The sequence below is a fragment of the Neolamprologus brichardi genome, chromosome 23, assembly GCF_056152115.1.
Source record: "Neolamprologus brichardi isolate AB-2024 chromosome 23, ASM5615211v1, whole genome shotgun sequence".
NCBI lineage: Eukaryota > Metazoa > Chordata > Actinopteri > Cichliformes > Cichlidae > Neolamprologus > Neolamprologus brichardi.
In genome coordinates, this window is record NC_142125.1 from 27,110,382 (window position 1) to 27,128,431 (window position 18,050).

Below are 18,050 nucleotides of genomic sequence, written 5' to 3' on the forward strand. Positions count from 1 at the left end.
GGGAGGGGGGACCACAAACCTAACTTCACTTAACTTTAGGAACTTTAACATGGGATGGAACAAAGTACAGTTCTGAGAACAGATGGGCACAGAACAGTGCATTAAAATGAAAATAATTCTCTCTAAATTTTACCAGTAAGAGATAAAAAGGGTCAAAAAGAGAGTCAGAGTAAAATAGTTCTGAAGGTGATACGCATATTAAGGTGCATCTGGAGTGCTCATAGCACCATCTTGAACGCCTCCCAGGGATCTCGAACTCCTCCCAGACCCTCAATAAAGTCATTTCAGAGAGGCAGGCTCTCGCTTCATCCACTGAGACACCGGGGGACAGCTTTGAGTTGACCAATGAGCCAAATTTACGGCCTTTTGATGAGTGAAGCGCCCAGAGTTTTTGAAATCAACCAAGACAGCTTTGCAGACTTTGCAGACTCTCCAGAAATACACACGTCCTTAACGACTGCCCTGCAGGCCCATCACCACATTCAGGCGTTTTTCCACTTAAAACATCACTTTTTTTGATTTTTTTTTTTTTGATAAACTGCCAAAGAGTCATTTTTACCCCCCAGTACAGTAGACTCTGCATTTGGATCTGAGGAGAGCAGCGGACACAAATGATTGTGAAGAAGTCACTGACATTTGGTGGCAGGCCTTAGATAATAATTAGTTATTGTGTCTGATGGTGAAAAACACAAAGTTTTGGAAGAGGCATACAGGCACTGTGGAAAAAGCAAAGGTGTGTACATTCTGTAAAAATGTTTTTGTAAACAATTTTCTGCCTATATTATAAACACTTATTTGTATGTATGTTACACCGTGTGTAATTTTTATAGAAACCTTGTTCATTGTATGAATGTGTAATTATCTATCTTTGATAAATAAAATATTTAGTCTTGTATTTGTGTACTTTGTGGTTATTGAATAAAAAATTGTGACATATTGCACTGATAAACACAGATGACTAAAAGAAATGTTTGATGGTAAAAAGGAAACAACGGTTGTGCTGCTAAACTTTGAGGTTCTAAGTCACCAAAGTTTAAATAAGAAAATGCATAGAGGAAACTAGCAGCTCTGAGTCCATATGTAAAACATGAAAACTTCATAGGAGTGATACTTGTTCTTATATAGATGCACTTATTCTTTGTTATGCACTTTACTGATTTGGCCATCCTGTGATCTCATTTGCTATATTCTCTTAATCTGGCACTGTGTGATGGCATGCCACATTTGGCCCGATTGTGGTTTGGTTTATGTGGCCCAGGCTCATAGAAAACAGCTCTGGCCTGGATCCGGCATCAAGCTGGCACTTCTGACTGACTCGTGTCATGGCAGAGTGTATGTCAACTAGATGTGGGCCAGGTCTGGCAATGATGGCACTATTTATGTTCCTATTATGTTCCTATTTTCCTACTTTAGTTAGAAGACCCAAATGCCATGTTGCAATAGAGTTCAAAAATGTGATGTCATTTCCAGGGTAAAACCGCAAAGGATTGTAGGTACAAGTGGCTAGCTAGAATGGGAAGACGCAGTTGTATTATTAACTGCCATAGCCGGTCGCATGATTTGAATTGAATTTGTTGCGCTATGCTGCTTTGTTTACTGTGGCTTTGCGGGCTAATGTTTGTTGTGTTTTGTAGGCAAACCAGCCTACAAAATGCTGGAATGCGATCCAGACTGGGCACCCTCTATTAACCTGGGTCATACCGAGTTTAAAGCTGCTACCACAGCGAGATTTGATCGGTTAAGAGGGAGACCGAGATCAAAACAGCCACGAAAAGTCCTGCATTCCTTTTCATTCCGTTTCTCATTATTTTAATATCCTATGATATGAAGGGCATATAGGGCTTTGGAGTTGACGTCACGCCGCAATGCATTGTGGGAGCACGGCGCCAATTTCGGGGTCTACAAATCAAAACAAACCACAGGGTTTCTACTCCACGGCCGTATTTCATACGGGTCCACATTTGCAATGCACACTATTTTCTGCAAGTACTGCTGCTTCGCCTCTGGACGCAATCGGTCTCTATACAGTCCATTCTCTTTTGAGCTGCTTTAAGCATCTTTCTTGTAGTCGTCATTCCAACACAGTGGCTGTGTCCCAATTCAGGGTCTGCACGCTTGAAGTACGCATTTTAAGTGCGATTACGTCACCGCCACGCGACGACGGCTGTCGCAATTCGAAGTGTACTTCAAATGCATACTCCAAAAGCACCGTCGATTTCCCCAAATATCAAGCGTGGTCCAGTGCACGCTTCGTGGTCCCATATATCCCACAATTCATAGCGCGGCGGTGGGTGTGGATAATTTTGCCGCAAAATACGGCAGAAGGGAGCAGCCAAGAGTGAACTGTCAAAAGTAAGTACTGAATATGACGTCACTTATTCATGTGCGAATGTTTAATAATGAAGAACATTAAAACATTGCCGACATGTGGCCAACAGCAAAGTTATGTGACATTAGTGATGTTTGTACTTTCAGCGTTAACGTGGTTTTAAAGCCTCTACATATATATATATATATATATATATATATATATATATATATATATATATATATATATATATATATATATTATATATATATATATATATATATATGTATATATATATATATATATATATATATATATACCAGGTTTTTTGAACCTGCAGTTCAAAAAAAGCGCCCCTTTGACAGCCAAACCCATCTGTTCTCTGATTGGATTGTTACATTTGTGATTGACATGACATTGACCAATCAGATGAAAGGAAGAAAAATCGGGTCAAAATTCGTACTTGTAACTTGCAGGGGGTTTTTTTTGGCCAAGTCCACACACAAATCCTTTTTACACATACAAATCTTTTTTACACATACAAATCTTTTTTACAAGTACAAAATATTTATGACCACATTTTGAGCCCATAGGACCAACCGCTATTGACATAGCCTGACATATTTTCATACCTTGTCTGTGGAGTCAGCGCGTACAAGTCGTCATTCAAACGAAGGTAAGTCAGCTCGAGTACTGCGAGTAAAATGCGTTTGATTTTCCCCATAACATTCAGATTAGTGCAGCATAAATTCATTCATGAGGGGGAAATTACAGTGAGAACATGTGGAGGCTGTTAGAGGGATAACATAGTGAGTTCAGTGCATTGATGTGACATTATCCTGAAGGATTTAGTTATTCTTTATGGTTAAAGAAATTGCAATAATTTATTCATATTTATTGTAAATAATCCTAATTATACATCTTGCTTCCATGTTTGTATCCTGTGTCACTAAAAATACATTTTATTTTAGTTTTATACATTGATTAATGACCTGCAGAATCTCCTTATCATATTAAGTGATTCATAACTGTCACTTTATGCTTTCTCCATCTTGAAAGTGATTACATCCTTGTATTACATACTGTAGGTTCATTTTCTGCAGGCGAGTTGCTGAGTGAGAACAGGCAGATTTAGAATATAACATGCAGCGTTCTATAGATGGATGCATAAAAAAATGAAAAATTATATGTATGTGCTAACTTTCTAAACACTTTGTTACATTTATGATAAAGTAGTTAAAACACATTTATGTTGGCCTTGGCTCATAGTTCTTGACTTTAAATTAACTTTGTGTGTGTTTCAGGTCCTGCACTCTTAAAGTCTGACTGAACCAGCATTGCAGCCATGGGTCACTGTGAGCATCACAGGGAAGGTTGAAGCCGCCCACTGCACCTGTATGGCCGGAGTCGTGGAGACCTGCACCCACGTCCCTGCTCTTCTGTTTAAAGTAGAAGCAACAGTGTTGATCTGTGGCACAAGGACTGTTAAAGATGAACCTGCAATACTGGGATTTGCTGGGTAATATGACAAATCCCACCTGCTACTGTGGAGGAGTTGTCACTGCTATTGGATACTTTGCTGGTACACAGTAAAGCTGTGGGTTGTGGGATGATCCAAAATGTTTTATCTAGGGGTCTAGATTTATGCCTGAAGTGCACTGCCATGTAAATAATTTGCATTTACTGAATATGTACTGACTGAGTCCCACTCTGTTCAAAAGTTGAATAAAGAAACAAACTAATTTTTGCCTCTTTTTTTTTTTTAATTAAAACCACTTTATAGAACATCACATCAGTTACAATGTAGAATCCATATCATTTATAGTTTACAAATGACAAAATGTTTACACAAAATCATGACAGTGTGTACATGATATCACCCACTACTATAATTACTTTATTTACTGTATCTTTTGAAAAAATACCGCTATTTATACAGCACAAGACTTAAGAATATTTAACAGGAGCAAGTTTCATTTTCCCCTGGTTTTACTACCACACTGTTCACCAAACCTTCACCATCTTATCCAGAAGGGTCACCTCTTCACCCTCACATGGAAGAAGTAATCTGATTGGCATGGTGGTATGTTTGAAGCAGGTCCCTTGTGTAGCGCTGGAACCCAGTCACGATGTGTTTCACCCATTTCATAGGCTGGTTTGCTGCAATAATGCCAAATAATTAGCAACTCTATAAATAGAAGGTAGTTCTGCAAAATCACTCAGTAGGATGTTTGTTCTAATTTGCTATGAGCTCAGAGCGCATCGAAAATAAAACTAATAGGCTATAAAGAGTGATATGAACATATTTAGAACTTACCGGAATGAACACACAAATGTCTGGAGCACCAACAGATATTTGGAGATGGAAGAGAACTGGATATCAGCTCGTCTCACAGCTGCTATCCAGGCTAGCCGCCTTCGTTTGGTAACATCCGATACACGAGCTGCCTCATGTTGCTTCCAGGTGGGGAAAGAATGAAAAGATAAACCATTTTCAAGCTTATTCTCTTGCCGTTCGTGCGATCAAACATTGTAGCCGACCACACAGCAAATACAAACCATGGCTATTGTGTGTGCCTTCGCTCCATTTTCACTTTTCACACGAAAATGGCGGATCAGGCCAAAATCCTTTCCACGCCCACCCTCGTGACATCACACTCCAAAGCCCTATAACATCTGTAATTTGATATATTTTGTCATATTTTCACAGAACGTTATTCCACAGTTTTCTAATGGGTATTTATGAAGACAGTTTTGTGTGACTGGTAAACTTACCTTTGTACGGACAACGGTCTTATGTTCTACTCTGAACATCTCAAGGTCCTGTACCCATGCGTCAGTAAACTGGACCTGGGCTTGTCGCAGGGATCTGAAGTTACTAAACACTTCATGAGTGTATGCACTCAAACTTAGGACCATATAATTATAAATATGAGCATGATTTAAGTTGGGCAGCGCACTAACATCTTTAGTCCACTCTGTATGCTCCTATGGGTCTAACCCTTTCACTCCTTTGATTTTTTCCTCGTACCTTTTTTTTGCTTTTTCGTCAAGTCTGTCTTTGTACGGACCTGCCGTGTTCTCCCTCATTTTGTACATAACTTCTTTTGGGGCAAATAAAATGCAAGTAGGTATTAAAACCACACAATGAATGGTTACCCGTGCTGGAAATGCTAGCGCTTGAAGCAGTGTTTTGATTTTGCTGCAACTCGTACCTACAATGCAACGCGCACAAGTCACGTGGTCTGTCGATCTCTATACTATACTGCTATGGTAGCCAACGTTTCAAATGCAGGTTTGACCGGTTTGTGAGTGTACACTTTATCCAAAACGTAGTGAGGGTTTACTCACGTTTACAACTGGATGGCTGTAGCTCAGCAGGTCACCTACTGATCGGAAGGTTAGTGGTTTGATCCCTGGCTCCTCCGGTCTACATGTCAAGAGTGTGAATGTGTATGAATGTAGTTGGCAAGCACTCAGTTTAGAGAAAGTGTGTGTGAAGGTAGCATGTTGTATAGAGCACATGCTCAGGGTTATGGTGAAATTAAGTTGTTCTTTTGTGTGATTGCACACTGCCCATCGTAAGCTGTACAGCACAAGTTTCATTTCACTTTTATCTATATATCACCAAATTACAACATAAGTCACTGGTAGTGAGACTGTTAGTCACACAAATGGTAGACAGAAAGTAATTTCTGGACTTAGAAAAAATAAAATGACTCAATTAACATTTATGGTTTTAATTATTATTATTACACCTTTTTTCAGTCCTCTTATATCTATGACAAAGTGTGTATGGACTGTATCGGGGACCGTACCTTAACTGTTAAGCTCACCTTTTTAACATATATCTGTGTGCATTACTTACATAATATCAGTATGGCAAGGCGTTTATGACTTATCTGTTTTTCTTTTCTCAAAGAAAAGACAGAAAACTTCACAATATGTGAAGTTACAGCACAGTTTCACCCAACGTGTGCTTCTTTGTCAGCCAGGGTGCTTTTAGAGCATCTACATTAGCTCATGTAATAAAAGTACAATCAGCAAGTGTATTTTAACATTTGAGGTTCCGATTGAGTCTTGCTTAGATGATGTGAACTATTTCATGGACCTTTTTTTTGTACTATGCATCAAACCTATTCAAATCAGTTGTAATATATTTAAGCAAATCTAGAGAGAAAGCAACTCCTTTTTAGCTTTTGTGATGCATTTACTTCTTACACCTTAAACTAGATGTTAATGTTCTCAAAGTTACCTTGTCTCATGTTGCCATCTTGTATTTCTAAAACCCAGCCTCAGTCTATGCCCTGTAGACTCTCAGATGGAAACACCAATGAACTTAGATATTCACAAATTTCATCAGGCCATCTTTAACATGTTAAGTTTTTGTTGTTTTTATGTTTTACATAAAAAACTTCATATTTTTATAGTTTCAAATGAAAGCAAAGTGACATGGAAATATATTTTTTCTTTAGTGATGTTGCTACAGGAATCTCAAATACTAATTATTCCGGGATTTTTATCCCAGATAAAACTACATGATTTTCCACATGTGTGTGGAGTAAAATGACCTTTCTCTCATGATGCAAATGTTGTGACCAAGAATCATGCAGGATTAACAACACAAACTGTTTCACTAGCAAAAACAGTCTGTCTTATAGTTCTCACACGTTACCACTAGTTTTACAAACACATTCTTTTTCATGTCTGTTATGTGGTTTTTATGAAACTGATTTTCAATAGCGAGACAAGTAGCATCTAACTTTTCTTTGCTCTCCAGTATAAATGCAAGAATTTGCAGGCTTTATTGAAACTGTCATAATTTAACATTCAATGCCAAAACAGGGTTGATCCATGTTTCTGTTAACACTGCTTCATATATCACCTGAAAATCCCCCCCCCCCCCCCCCTTTTAAGCAATGTAAAACATAATCTCTCTCAAGACACAGAGAGTGTTTCCTCGTACCTTTTTTTTGCTTTTTCGTCAAGTCTGTCTTTGTACGGACCTGCCGTGTTCTCCCTCATTTTGTACATAACTTCTTTTGGGGAAAATAAAATGCAAGTAGGTATTAAAACCACAGAATGAATGGTTACCCGTGCTGGAAATGCTAGCGCCCCCCCCCCCCCCCCCCCCCCCCCCTTACTCTATGAAGGTCTGTGTGTGAGAAATGCTCCTCAGATCTTACTACTAATACTACTAATACTTTATTTACTTCCAGTACAAATAAAGATGTCTGATTTTGGAAGTAAAAGTCTCCGCCTGATTGCTACCATAAAGTCGGCGTACTTCAACATAACCTAACTGAACTCCATCATATCGCCGCAATGCAGTACCGCCGCAATGCAGATACAATGGAGTGCTGCAAAGGGGCTGAAAGGAACCAGTTACAAGCGAGATGAGGTGTTACTTGGTGGTCCCACGGGCCCTGCAGGAGAAGGTGCTTCGTGCAGTGCATGGAGCTTCAGGGTCTGGCCACTTTGGTGTCACCAAAGCAATCCGCCGCCTCCAGCAGGGGTTCTATTGGGCCTGACATAGGTGGGTGAGGATCTGATGAGGATCTACCAGGTCTTGTCTATGCGAGGAAGCTCCAGGGTCGCATGGAGTCTGCTCATGACATTGCTAGGAGCAAACTGATAAGTGCAGGGGTGCGGCAGATATGGAATTAAGACATTCATTCCAGAGGCCAACATTTTGACGTCAGAGAACTGGTCTGGGTGTACAACCCCCAGAGGAAAAAGGGCGAATGCCCCAAGCTGGACAGTGACTGGGTTGGACCCTGTGGGTTCTGGAACGCCTGGGGCAAATGGTGTACAGGGTACAACTACCCCCAAGGGGACGAACTGGCCCCCTATCGGTGCCCGGCCGCTTTACTGGGACCACAGGGTGGGCCACGGACATACCTGTACTCCAACCGTAAAAAACTCTTCCACCACCATTGGGACTCCCACTGCTGTGAGCCCTGTGAGCCCTGGGCCTTAGGTCACTTGGGTTATGGCCTCTTCCCCACCTCCCGCCAGATGCCGTTGCCCAAGGAGGCACCATAGACCACCAGGTCACCTGAGAGACATCGTGGGTGAGGGACTTTGAGGGGTCGGGGTAGGTCTAAGTGATGACTAATATGAATAACAGTAGGTGAACAACCCTCAAGAGGACAACCCCAGAAGGGATTAAATACCTGACAGTCTCCATCAATCGCTGCAGGCCTGAACAAGCCTCTTGGATGAGGATTGAAAAGTCTTCACGTACCGTGAAAGTAATCCAGTTACCTTCTTTGCAAGACCTCAAGACTACCGTGACCGAGAACCTACACAGACATCTGATCTCGTCAACCGTGACCGAGACCCTACACAGACATCTGATCTCGTGAATCCAACTCTAAATTCTGGGACGCTGCTAGCCGCACCCACAAGCGAGAGCCCGCCATGTGATCTTGCAGAAATCTTGATGCCGTCTGACCGCGACCGAGAACAAACTTAATGCCACTCTCCAAAGTCTCCTCTCAACAACATCTTGACTTAATGCAGATACGATGTCCAAGCCAAGTTTGGTTTGCACAGACTTCTTGTCCAACCCAAGTTTGGTTTGCACAGACTTCTTGTTCCAAATCTTGATGCCGTCTGGCCGCGACCGAGAACAAACTTAATGCCCCCCAAGGCCCCACGCATAAAGGAACTGTGCATTGGCCGGGAATCGAACCCGGGCCTCCCGCGTGGCAGGCGAGAATTCTACCACTGAACCACCAATGCTCACAGACGTGCCAGTTTTCCCACCGAATTCGCGCCATTGCCCAAGCGCTCCTCTCGAGGCGCAACGGAAAATGTAGCCCGATACAGCCACGCGTCACTCATCAAGACACCTCTGTCGCAGCTCCCTGATGGTCTAGTGGTCAGGATTCGGCGCTCTCACCGCCGCGGCCCGGGTTCGATTCCCGGTCAGGGAAACTGTTTTTTGACCCAGCTCCGGCTTACCCGAAAGGGACAAGCGGTAGACAATGGATGGGTTGCCTTTGCCACGTACTGTGTATCACGCGAAACTCAAGGCACCATCTCCCCCCAAAACGGACCATTCGTTGAAGCCGTCAACAAATGAAGCAGAGTTGCCAGTTCTTCAAGCCCAGGATGGGCTGCCGTCTTGGAGGCGAAGTGTGTGACAGGAGATCCTAAAATGTGTGGCCGAACTGCGCATCAAAACATGCCTCGGGTGACGGTAGAGCCCAACACCTCCAGTTTTTGAGACTTACGCATGGCAGGCGACAATTCTACCGCTGAGCTAACAACCCTTGCACGTCCGCCAATTGTCCCGCTGAATTCGCGCCACTCTCCAAAGTCTCCTCTCAAGACGCTTAAAATGGATGCACAAACTCTGTCACGTACTGTGCATCAAAGCACATCGCTTGCGTGAGGCTACAAGTCACTACCTTCTGATTTCGAGATTCACGGGTGGCAGGCGACAGTTCTACTGCTGAGCCACCAGCCCTTACAAGTCTGCCAATTGTCCCGCCGAATTCGCGCCACTCTCCAAAGTCTCCTCTCAACAACATCTTGACTTAATGCAGATACGATGTCCAAGCCAAGTTTGGTTTGCACAGACTTCTTGTTCCAACTTACCAGTCAGGCAAGAATGACTTCAAATTATCTCTCTCAATGGACCCTGTTGGCAAAGGAACTCCAGGCAACCTCCAGAGACTCAGCTCGGGAGCTGCTGATAACCAATTATCAGCCCTTGCTCATCCGCTTCCAATGCAAAGACATTCCTAACCCTACCTGGACAAAGTGTCCACGAAGAAATAACAGGTAGGAGTCATTTGGGAGCCAACGTGTGGTGCCCCGCAATTCTGACCTGAGAAAAGAAAGAGGAATTGTGGTGAAAGTTGGATGAAGTGGTTCCAGAGGGCCGGCACGCATCCATAGGGGAAGATCGCCTGCCACGTGTGAGTCTTGAAATCAAAGAGACGGGAAGGCTTTCCACGGGCAATGGCAGAATGATTTGCATTGATCCCTGTTCTAGATCTCGCATAAGAGGAGGCTGAAAATCCACTACAAACGGATGGTTCTTTGGCTCCAGCGTCCTCGAAATGGGTAGAAGTGGTACAAAATGGATGGACCAAGTCTGTACCAAAACACCTGCCTCGTGTGAGGCTCGAACTCACGACCTTCAGATTATGAGACTGACGCGCTGCCTACTGCGCCAACGAGGCTGAGAGCCAACCAGAAAATGGACGATTTCTCGAAGCTGCACGGAAAAAAAATTCAACTTGGACAAACAAAGGCAAGTCCCCAGGTATTTAAGCCCTGAACGGGTTTTGGAGGTGAAGAGTGCCACAGGAGATCCTAAAAATCTCCCAGCTCCGGCTAACCCGAAAGGGACAAGCGGTACACAATGGATGGGTTGCCTTTGCCACGTACTGTGTATCAAGTGAGGCTCAAGACACCATCTTCCCCCAAAACGGACCATTCTTCTTTTGTCTCGTAGTGCCGTCTTAAATTAAATTCCTTAATTACAGCCACATTAGCTCCACTAATAAGACACACGGATTTACCAGCAATGTCTGTAAACATATATTCAGTCACCCGCTGGCAGGCGACAATTCTAAGTCTGCCAATTGTTGCGCCGAATTCGCGCCACTCTCCAAAGTCTCCTCTCAACAACATCTTGACTTAATGCAGATACGATGTCCAACCCAAGTTTGGTTTGCACAGACTTCTTGTTCCAAATCTTGATGCCGTCTGGCCGCGACCGAGAACAAACTTAATGCCCCCCAAGGCCCCACGCATAAAGGAACTGTGCATTGGCCGGGAATCGAACCCGGGCCTCCCGCGTGGCAGGTGAGAATTCTACCACTGAACCACCAATGCTCACAGACGTGCCAGTTTTCCCACCGAATTCGCGCCATTGCCCAAGCGCTCCTCTCGAGGCGCAACGGAAAATGTAGCCCGATACAGCCACGCGTCACTCATCAAGACACCTCTGTCTCAGCTCCCTGATGGTCTAGTGGTCAGGATTCGGCGCTCTCACCGCCGCGGCCCGGGTTCGATTCCCGGTCAGGGAAACTGTATTTTGACCCAGCTCCGGCTTACCCGAAAGGGACAAGCGGTAGACAATGGATGGGTTGCCTTTGCCACGTACTGTGTATCACGCGAAACTCAAGGCACCATCTCCCCCCAAAACGGACCATTCGTTGAAGCCGTCAACAAATGAAGCAGAGTTGCCAGTTCTTCAAGCCCAGGATGGGCTGCCGTCTTGGAGGCGAAGTGTGTGACAGGAGATCCTAAAATGTGTGGCCGAACTGCGCATCAAAACATGCCTCGGGTGACGGTAGAGCCCAACACCTCCAGTTTTTGAGACTTACGCATGGCAGGCGACAATTCTACCGCTGAGCTAACAACCCTTGCACGTCCGCCAATTGTCCCGCTGAATTCGCGCCACTCTCCAAAGTCTCCTCTCAAGACGCTTAAAATGGATGCACAAACTCTGTCACGTACTGTGCATCAAAGCACATCGCTTGCGTGAGGCTACAAGTCACTACCTTCTGATTTCGAGATTCACGGGTGGCAGGCGACAGTTCTACTGCTGAGCCACCAGCCCTTACAAGTCTGCCAATTGTCCCGCCGAATTCGCGCCACTCTCCAAAGTCTCCTCTCAACAACATCTTGACTTAATGCAGATACGATGTCCAAGCCAAGTTTGGTTTGCACAGACTTCTTGTTCCAACTTACCAGTCAGGCAAGAATGACTTCAAATTATCTCTCTCAATGGACCCTGTTGGCAAAGGAACTCCAGGCAACCTCCAGAGACTCAGCTCGGGAGCTGCTGATAACCAATTATCAGCCCTTGCTCATCCGCTTCCAATGCAAAGACATTCCTAACCCTACCTGGACAAAGTGTCCACGAAGAAATAACAGGTAGGAGTCATTTGGGAGCCAACGTGTGGTGCCCCGCAATTCTGACCTGAGAAAAGAAAGAGGAATTGTGGTGAAAGTTGGATGAAGTGGTTCCAGAGGGCCGGCACGCATCCATAGGGGAAGATCGCCTGCCACGTGTGAGTCTTGAAATCAAAGAGACGGGAAGGCTTTCCACGGGCAATGGCAGAATGATTTGCATTGATCCCTGTTCTAGATCTCGCATAAGAGGAGGCTGAAAATCCACTACAAACGGATGGTTCTTTGGCTCCAGCGTCCTCGAAATGGGTAGAAGTGGTACAAAATGGATGGACCAAGTCTGTACCAAAACACCTGCCTCGTGTGAGGCTCGAACTCACGACCTTCAGATTATGAGACTGACGCGCTGCCTACTGCGCCAACGAGGCTGAGAGCCAACCAGAAAATGGACGATTTCTCGAAGCTGCACGGAAAAAAAATTCAACTTGGACAAACAAAGGCAAGTCCCCAGGTATTTAAGCCCTGAACGGGTTTTGGAGGTGAAGAGTGCCACAGGAGATCCTAAAAATCTCCCAGCTCCGGCTAACCCGAAAGGGACAAGCGGTACACAATGGATGGGTTGCCTTTGCCACGTACTGTGTATCAAGTGAGGCTCAAGACACCATCTTCCCCCAAAACGGACCATTCTTCTTTTGTCTCGTAGTGCCGTCTTAAATTAAATTCCTTAATTACAGCCACATTAGCTCCACTAATAAGACACACGGATTTACCAGCAATGTCTGTAAACATATATTCAGTCACCCGCTGGCAGGCGACAATTCTAAGTCTGCCAATTGTTGCGCCGAATTGGCGCCACTCTCCAAAGTCTCCTCTCAACAACATCTTGACTTAATGCAGATACGATGTCCAACCCAAGTTTGGTTTGCACAGACTTCTTGTTCCAAATCTTGATGCCGTCTGGCCGCGACCGAGAACAAACTTAATGCCCCCCAAGGCCCCACGCATAAAGGAACTGTGCATTGGCCGGGAATCGAACCCGGGCCTCCCGCGTGGCAGGCGAGAGTTCTACCACTGAACCACCAATGCTCACAGACGTGCCAGTTTTCCCACCGAATTCGCGCCATTGCCCAAGCGCTCCTCTCGAGGCGCAACGGAAAATGTAGCCCGATACAGCCACGTGTCACTCATCAAGACACCTCTGTCGCAGCTCCCTGATAGTCTAGTGGTCAGGATTCGGCGCTCTCACCGCCGCGGCCCGGGTTCGATTCCCGGTCAGGGAAACTGTTTTTTGACCCAGCTCCGGCTAACCCGAAAGGGACAAGCGGTAGACAATGGATGGGTTGCCTTTGCCACGTACTGTGTATCACGCGAAACTCAAGGCACCATCTCCCCCCAAAACGGACCATTCGTTGAAGCCGTCAACAAATGAAGCAGAGTTGCCAGTTCTTCAAGCCCAGGATGGGCTGCCGTCTTGGAGGCGAAGTGTGTGACAGGAGATCCTAAAATGTGTGGCCGAACTGCGCATCAAAACATGCCTCGGGTGACGGTAGAGCCCAACACCTCCAGTTTTTGAGACTTACGCATGGCAGGCGACAATTCTACCGCTGAGCTAACAACCCTTGCACGTCCGCCAATTGTCCCGCTGAATTCGCGCCACTCTCCAAAGTCTCCTCTCAAGACGCTTAAAATGGATGCACAAACTCTGTCACGTACTGTGCATCAAAGCACATCGCTTGCGTGAGGCTACAAGTCACTACCTTCTGATTTCGAGATTCACGGGTGGCAGGCGACAGTTCTACTGCTGAGCCACCAGCCCTTACAAGTCTGCCAATTGTCCCGCCGAATTCGCGCCACTCTCCAAAGTCTCCTCTCAACAACATCTTGACTTAATGCAGATACGATGTCCAAGCCAAGTTTGGTTTGCACAGACTTCTTGTTCCAACTTACCAGTCAGGCAAGAATGACTTCAAATTATCTCTCTCAATGGACCCTGTTGGCAAAGGAACTCCAGGCAACCTCCAGAGACTCAGCTCGGGAGCTGCTGATAACCAATTATCAGCCCTTGCTCATCCGCTTCCAATGCAAAGACATTCCTAACCCTACCTGGACAAAGTGTCCACGAAGAAATAACAGGTAGGAGTCATTTGGGAGCCAACGTGTGGTGCCCCGCAATTCTGACCTGAGAAAAGAAAGAGGAATTGTGGTGAAAGTTGGATGAAGTGGTTCCAGAGGGCCGGCGCGCATCCATAGGGGAAGATCTCCTGCCACGTGTGAGTCTTGAAATCAAAGAGACGGGAAGGCTTTCCACGGGCAATGGCAGAATGATTTGCATTGATCCCTGTTCTAGATCTCGCATAAGAGGAGGCTGAAAATCCACTACAAACGGATGGTTCTTTGGCTCCAGCGTCCTCGAAATGGGTAGAAGTGGTACAAAATGGATGGACCAAGTCTGTACCAAAACACCTGCCTCGTGTGAGGCTCGAACTCACGACCTTCAGATTATGAGACTGACGCGCTGCCTACTGCGCCAACGAGGCTGAGAGCCAACCAGAAAATGGACGATTTCTCGAAGCTGCACGGAAAAAAAATTCAACTTGGACAAACAAAGGCAAGTCCCCAGGTATTTAAGCCCTGAACGGGTTTTGGAGGTGAAGAGTGCCACAGGAGATCCTAAAAATCTCCCAGCTCCGGCTAACCCGAAAGGGACAAGCGGTACACAATGGATGGGTTGCCTTTGCCACGTACTGTGTATCAAGTGAGGCTCAAGACACCATCTTCCCCCAAAACGGACCATTCTTCTTTTGTCTCGTAGTGCCGTCTTAAATTAAATTCCTTAATTACAGCCACATTAGCTCCACTAATAAGACACACGGATTTACCAGCAATGTCTGTAAACATATATTCAGTCACCCGCTGGCAGGCGACAATTCTAAGTCTGCCAATTGTTGCGCCGAATTCGCGCCACTCTCCAAAGTCTCCTCTCAACAACATCTTGACTTAATGCAGATACGATGTCCAACCCAAGTTTGGTTTGCACAGACTTCTTGTTCCAAATCTTGATGCCGTCTGGCCGCGACCGAGAACAAACTTAATGCCCCCCAAGGCCCCACGCATAAAGGAACTGTGCATTGGCCGGGAATCGAACCCGGGCCTCCCGCGTGGCAGGCGAGAATTCTACCACTGAACCACCAATGCTCACAGACGTGCCAGTTTTCCCACCGAATTCGCGCCATTGCCCAAGCGCTCCTCTCGAGGCGCAACGGAAAATGTAGCCCGATACAGCCACGCGTCACTCATCAAGACACCTCTGTCTCAGCTCCCTGATGGTCTAGTGGTCAGGATTCGGCGCTCTCACCGCCGCGGCCCGGGTTCGATTCCCGGTCAGGGAAACTGTATTTTGACCCAGCTCCGGCTTACCCGAAAGGGACAAGCGGTAGACAATGGATGGGTTGCCTTTGCCACGTACTGTGTATCACGCGAAACTCAAGGCACCATCTCCCCCCAAAACGGACCATTCGTTGAAGCCGTCAACAAATGAAGCAGAGTTGCCAGTTCTTCAAGCCCAGGATGGGCTGCCGTCTTGGAGGCGAAGTGTGTGACAGGAGATCCTAAAATGTGTGGCCGAACTGCGCATCAAAACATGCCTCGGGTGACGGTAGAGCCCAACACCTCCAGTTTTTGAGACTTACGCATGGCAGGCGACAATTCTACCGCTGAGCTAACAACCCTTGCACGTCCGCCAATTGTCCCGCTGAATTCGCGCCACTCTCCAAAGTCTCCTCTCAAGACGCTTAAAATGGATGCACAAACTCTGTCACGTACTGTGCATCAAAGCACATCGCTTGCGTGAGGCTACAAGTCACTACCTTCTGATTTCGAGATTCACGGGTGGCAGGCGACAGTTCTACTGCTGAGCCACCAGCCCTTACAAGTCTGCCAATTGTCCCGCCGAATTCGCGCCACTCTCCAAAGTCTCCTCTCAACAACATCTTGACTTAATGCAGATACGATGTCCAAGCCAAGTTTGGTTTGCACAGACTTCTTGTTCCAACTTACCAGTCAGGCAAGAATGACTTCAAATTATCTCTCTCAATGGACCCTGTTGGCAAAGGAACTCCAGGCAACCTCCAGAGACTCAGCTCGGGAGCTGCTGATAACCAATTATCAGCCCTTGCTCATCCGCTTCCAATGCAAAGACATTCCTAACCCTACCTGGACAAAGTGTCCACGAAGAAATAACAGGTAGGAGTCATTTGGGAGCCAACGTGTGGTGCCCCGCAATTCTGACCTGAGAAAAGAAAGAGGAATTGTGGTGAAAGTTGGATGAAGTGGTTCCAGAGGGCCGGCACGCATCCATAGGGGAAGATCGCCTGCCACGTGTGAGTCTTGAAATCAAAGAGACGGGAAGGCTTTCCACGGGCAATGGCAGAATGATTTGCATTGATCCCTGTTCTAGATCTCGCATAAGAGGAGGCTGAAAATCCACTACAAACGGATGGTTCTTTGGCTCCAGCGTCCTCGAAATGGGTAGAAGTGGTACAAAATGGATGGACCAAGTCTGTACCAAAACACCTGCCTCGTGTGAGGCTCGAACTCACGACCTTCAGATTATGAGACTGACGCGCTGCCTACTGCGCCAACGAGGCTGAGAGCCAACAAGAAAATGGACGATTTCTCGAAGCTGCACGGAAAAAAAATTCAACTTGGACAAACAAAGGCAAGTCCCCAGGTATTTAAGCCCTGAACGGGTTTTGGAGGTGAAGAGTGCCACAGGAGATCCTAAAAATCTCCCAGCTCCGGCTAACCCGAAAGGGACAAGCGGTACACAATGGATGGGTTGCCTTTGCCACGTACTGTGTATCAAGTGAGGCTCAAGACACCATCTTCCCCCAAAACGGACCATTCTTCTTTTGTCTCGTAGTGCCGTCTTAAATTAAATTCCTTAATTACAGCCACATTAGCTCCACTAATAAGACACACGGATTTACCAGCAATGTCTGTAAACATATATTCAGTCACCCGCTGGCAGGCGACAATTCTAAGTCTGCCAATTGTTGCGCCGAATTCGCGCCACTCTCCAAAGTCTCCTCTCAACAACATCTTGACTTAATGCAGATACGATGTCCAACCCAAGTTTGGTTTGCACAGACTTCTTGTTCCAAATCTTGATGCCGTCTGGCCGCGACCGAGAACAAACTTAATGCCCCCCAAGGCCCCACGCATAAAGGAACTGTGCATTGGCCGGGAATCGAACCCGGGCCTCCCGCGTGGCAGGCGAGAATTCTACCACTGAACCACCAATGCTCACAGACGTGCCAGTTTTCCCACCGAATTCGCGCCAGTTTTCCCACCGAATTCGCGCCATTGCCCAAGCGCTCCTCTCGAGGCGCAACGGAAAATGTAGCCCGATACAGCCACGCGTCACTCATCAAGGCACCTCTGTCTCAGCTCCCTGATGGTCTAGTGGTCAGGATTCGGCGCTCTCACCGCCGCGGCCTGGGTTCGATTCCCGGTCAGGGAAACTGTATTTTGACCCAGCTCCGGCTTACCCGAAAGGGACAAGCGGTAGACAATGGATGGGTTGCCTTTGCCACGTACTGTGTATCACGCGAAACTCAAGGCACCATCTCCCCCCAAAACGGACCATTCGTTGAAGCCGTCAACAAATGAAGCAGAGTTGCCAGTTCTTCAAGCCCAGGATGGGCTGCCGTCTTGGAGGCGAAGTGTGTGACAGGAGATCCTAAAATGTGTGGCCGAACTGCGCATCAAAACATGCCTCGGGTGACGGTAGAGCCCAACACCTCCAGTTTTTGAGACTTACGCATGGCAGGCGACAATTCTACCGCTGAGCTAACAACCCTTG

General features: G+C 46.3%; 14 non-coding genes across 14 annotated transcripts; 5 read left to right on the plus strand and 9 right to left on the minus strand.

Moving 5' to 3' along the window:
* Nucleotides 1–8,984: 8,984 nt before the first annotated feature.
* On the minus strand, nt 8,985–9,055 carry trnag-gcc (transfer RNA glycine (anticodon GCC)). The gene has a single exon. It is a non-coding gene; the product is annotated as a tRNA-Gly (tRNA).
* A 122-nt stretch (nt 9,056–9,177) lies between these two features.
* On the plus strand, nt 9,178–9,249 carry trnae-cuc (transfer RNA glutamic acid (anticodon CUC)). The gene has a single exon. It is a non-coding gene; the product is annotated as a tRNA-Glu (tRNA).
* A 1,184-nt stretch (nt 9,250–10,433) lies between these two features.
* On the minus strand, nt 10,434–10,506 carry trnam-cau (transfer RNA methionine (anticodon CAU)). Its single transcript has one exon. It is a non-coding gene; the product is annotated as a tRNA-Met (tRNA).
* A 587-nt stretch (nt 10,507–11,093) lies between these two features.
* On the minus strand, nt 11,094–11,164 carry trnag-gcc (transfer RNA glycine (anticodon GCC)). The gene has a single exon. It is a non-coding gene; the product is annotated as a tRNA-Gly (tRNA).
* A 122-nt stretch (nt 11,165–11,286) lies between these two features.
* Nucleotides 11,287–11,358, plus strand: trnae-cuc (transfer RNA glutamic acid (anticodon CUC)). Its single transcript has one exon. It is a non-coding gene; the product is annotated as a tRNA-Glu (tRNA).
* Nucleotides 11,359–12,542: 1,184 nt separating this feature from the next.
* Nucleotides 12,543–12,615, minus strand: trnam-cau (transfer RNA methionine (anticodon CAU)). Its single transcript has one exon. It is a non-coding gene; the product is annotated as a tRNA-Met (tRNA).
* A 587-nt stretch (nt 12,616–13,202) lies between these two features.
* trnag-gcc (transfer RNA glycine (anticodon GCC)) lies at nt 13,203–13,273 on the minus strand. Its single transcript has one exon. It is a non-coding gene; the product is annotated as a tRNA-Gly (tRNA).
* Nucleotides 13,274–13,395: 122 nt separating this feature from the next.
* On the plus strand, nt 13,396–13,467 carry trnae-cuc (transfer RNA glutamic acid (anticodon CUC)). Its single transcript has one exon. It is a non-coding gene; the product is annotated as a tRNA-Glu (tRNA).
* Nucleotides 13,468–14,651: 1,184 nt separating this feature from the next.
* trnam-cau (transfer RNA methionine (anticodon CAU)) lies at nt 14,652–14,724 on the minus strand. Its single transcript has one exon. It is a non-coding gene; the product is annotated as a tRNA-Met (tRNA).
* Nucleotides 14,725–15,311: 587 nt separating this feature from the next.
* Nucleotides 15,312–15,382, minus strand: trnag-gcc (transfer RNA glycine (anticodon GCC)). The gene has a single exon. It is a non-coding gene; the product is annotated as a tRNA-Gly (tRNA).
* A 122-nt stretch (nt 15,383–15,504) lies between these two features.
* trnae-cuc (transfer RNA glutamic acid (anticodon CUC)) lies at nt 15,505–15,576 on the plus strand. The gene has a single exon. It is a non-coding gene; the product is annotated as a tRNA-Glu (tRNA).
* Nucleotides 15,577–16,760: 1,184 nt separating this feature from the next.
* Nucleotides 16,761–16,833, minus strand: trnam-cau (transfer RNA methionine (anticodon CAU)). Its single transcript has one exon. It is a non-coding gene; the product is annotated as a tRNA-Met (tRNA).
* Nucleotides 16,834–17,420: 587 nt separating this feature from the next.
* Nucleotides 17,421–17,491, minus strand: trnag-gcc (transfer RNA glycine (anticodon GCC)). The gene has a single exon. It is a non-coding gene; the product is annotated as a tRNA-Gly (tRNA).
* Nucleotides 17,492–17,636: 145 nt separating this feature from the next.
* Nucleotides 17,637–17,708, plus strand: trnae-cuc (transfer RNA glutamic acid (anticodon CUC)). Its single transcript has one exon. It is a non-coding gene; the product is annotated as a tRNA-Glu (tRNA).
* Nucleotides 17,709–18,050: the final 342 nt, after the last annotated feature.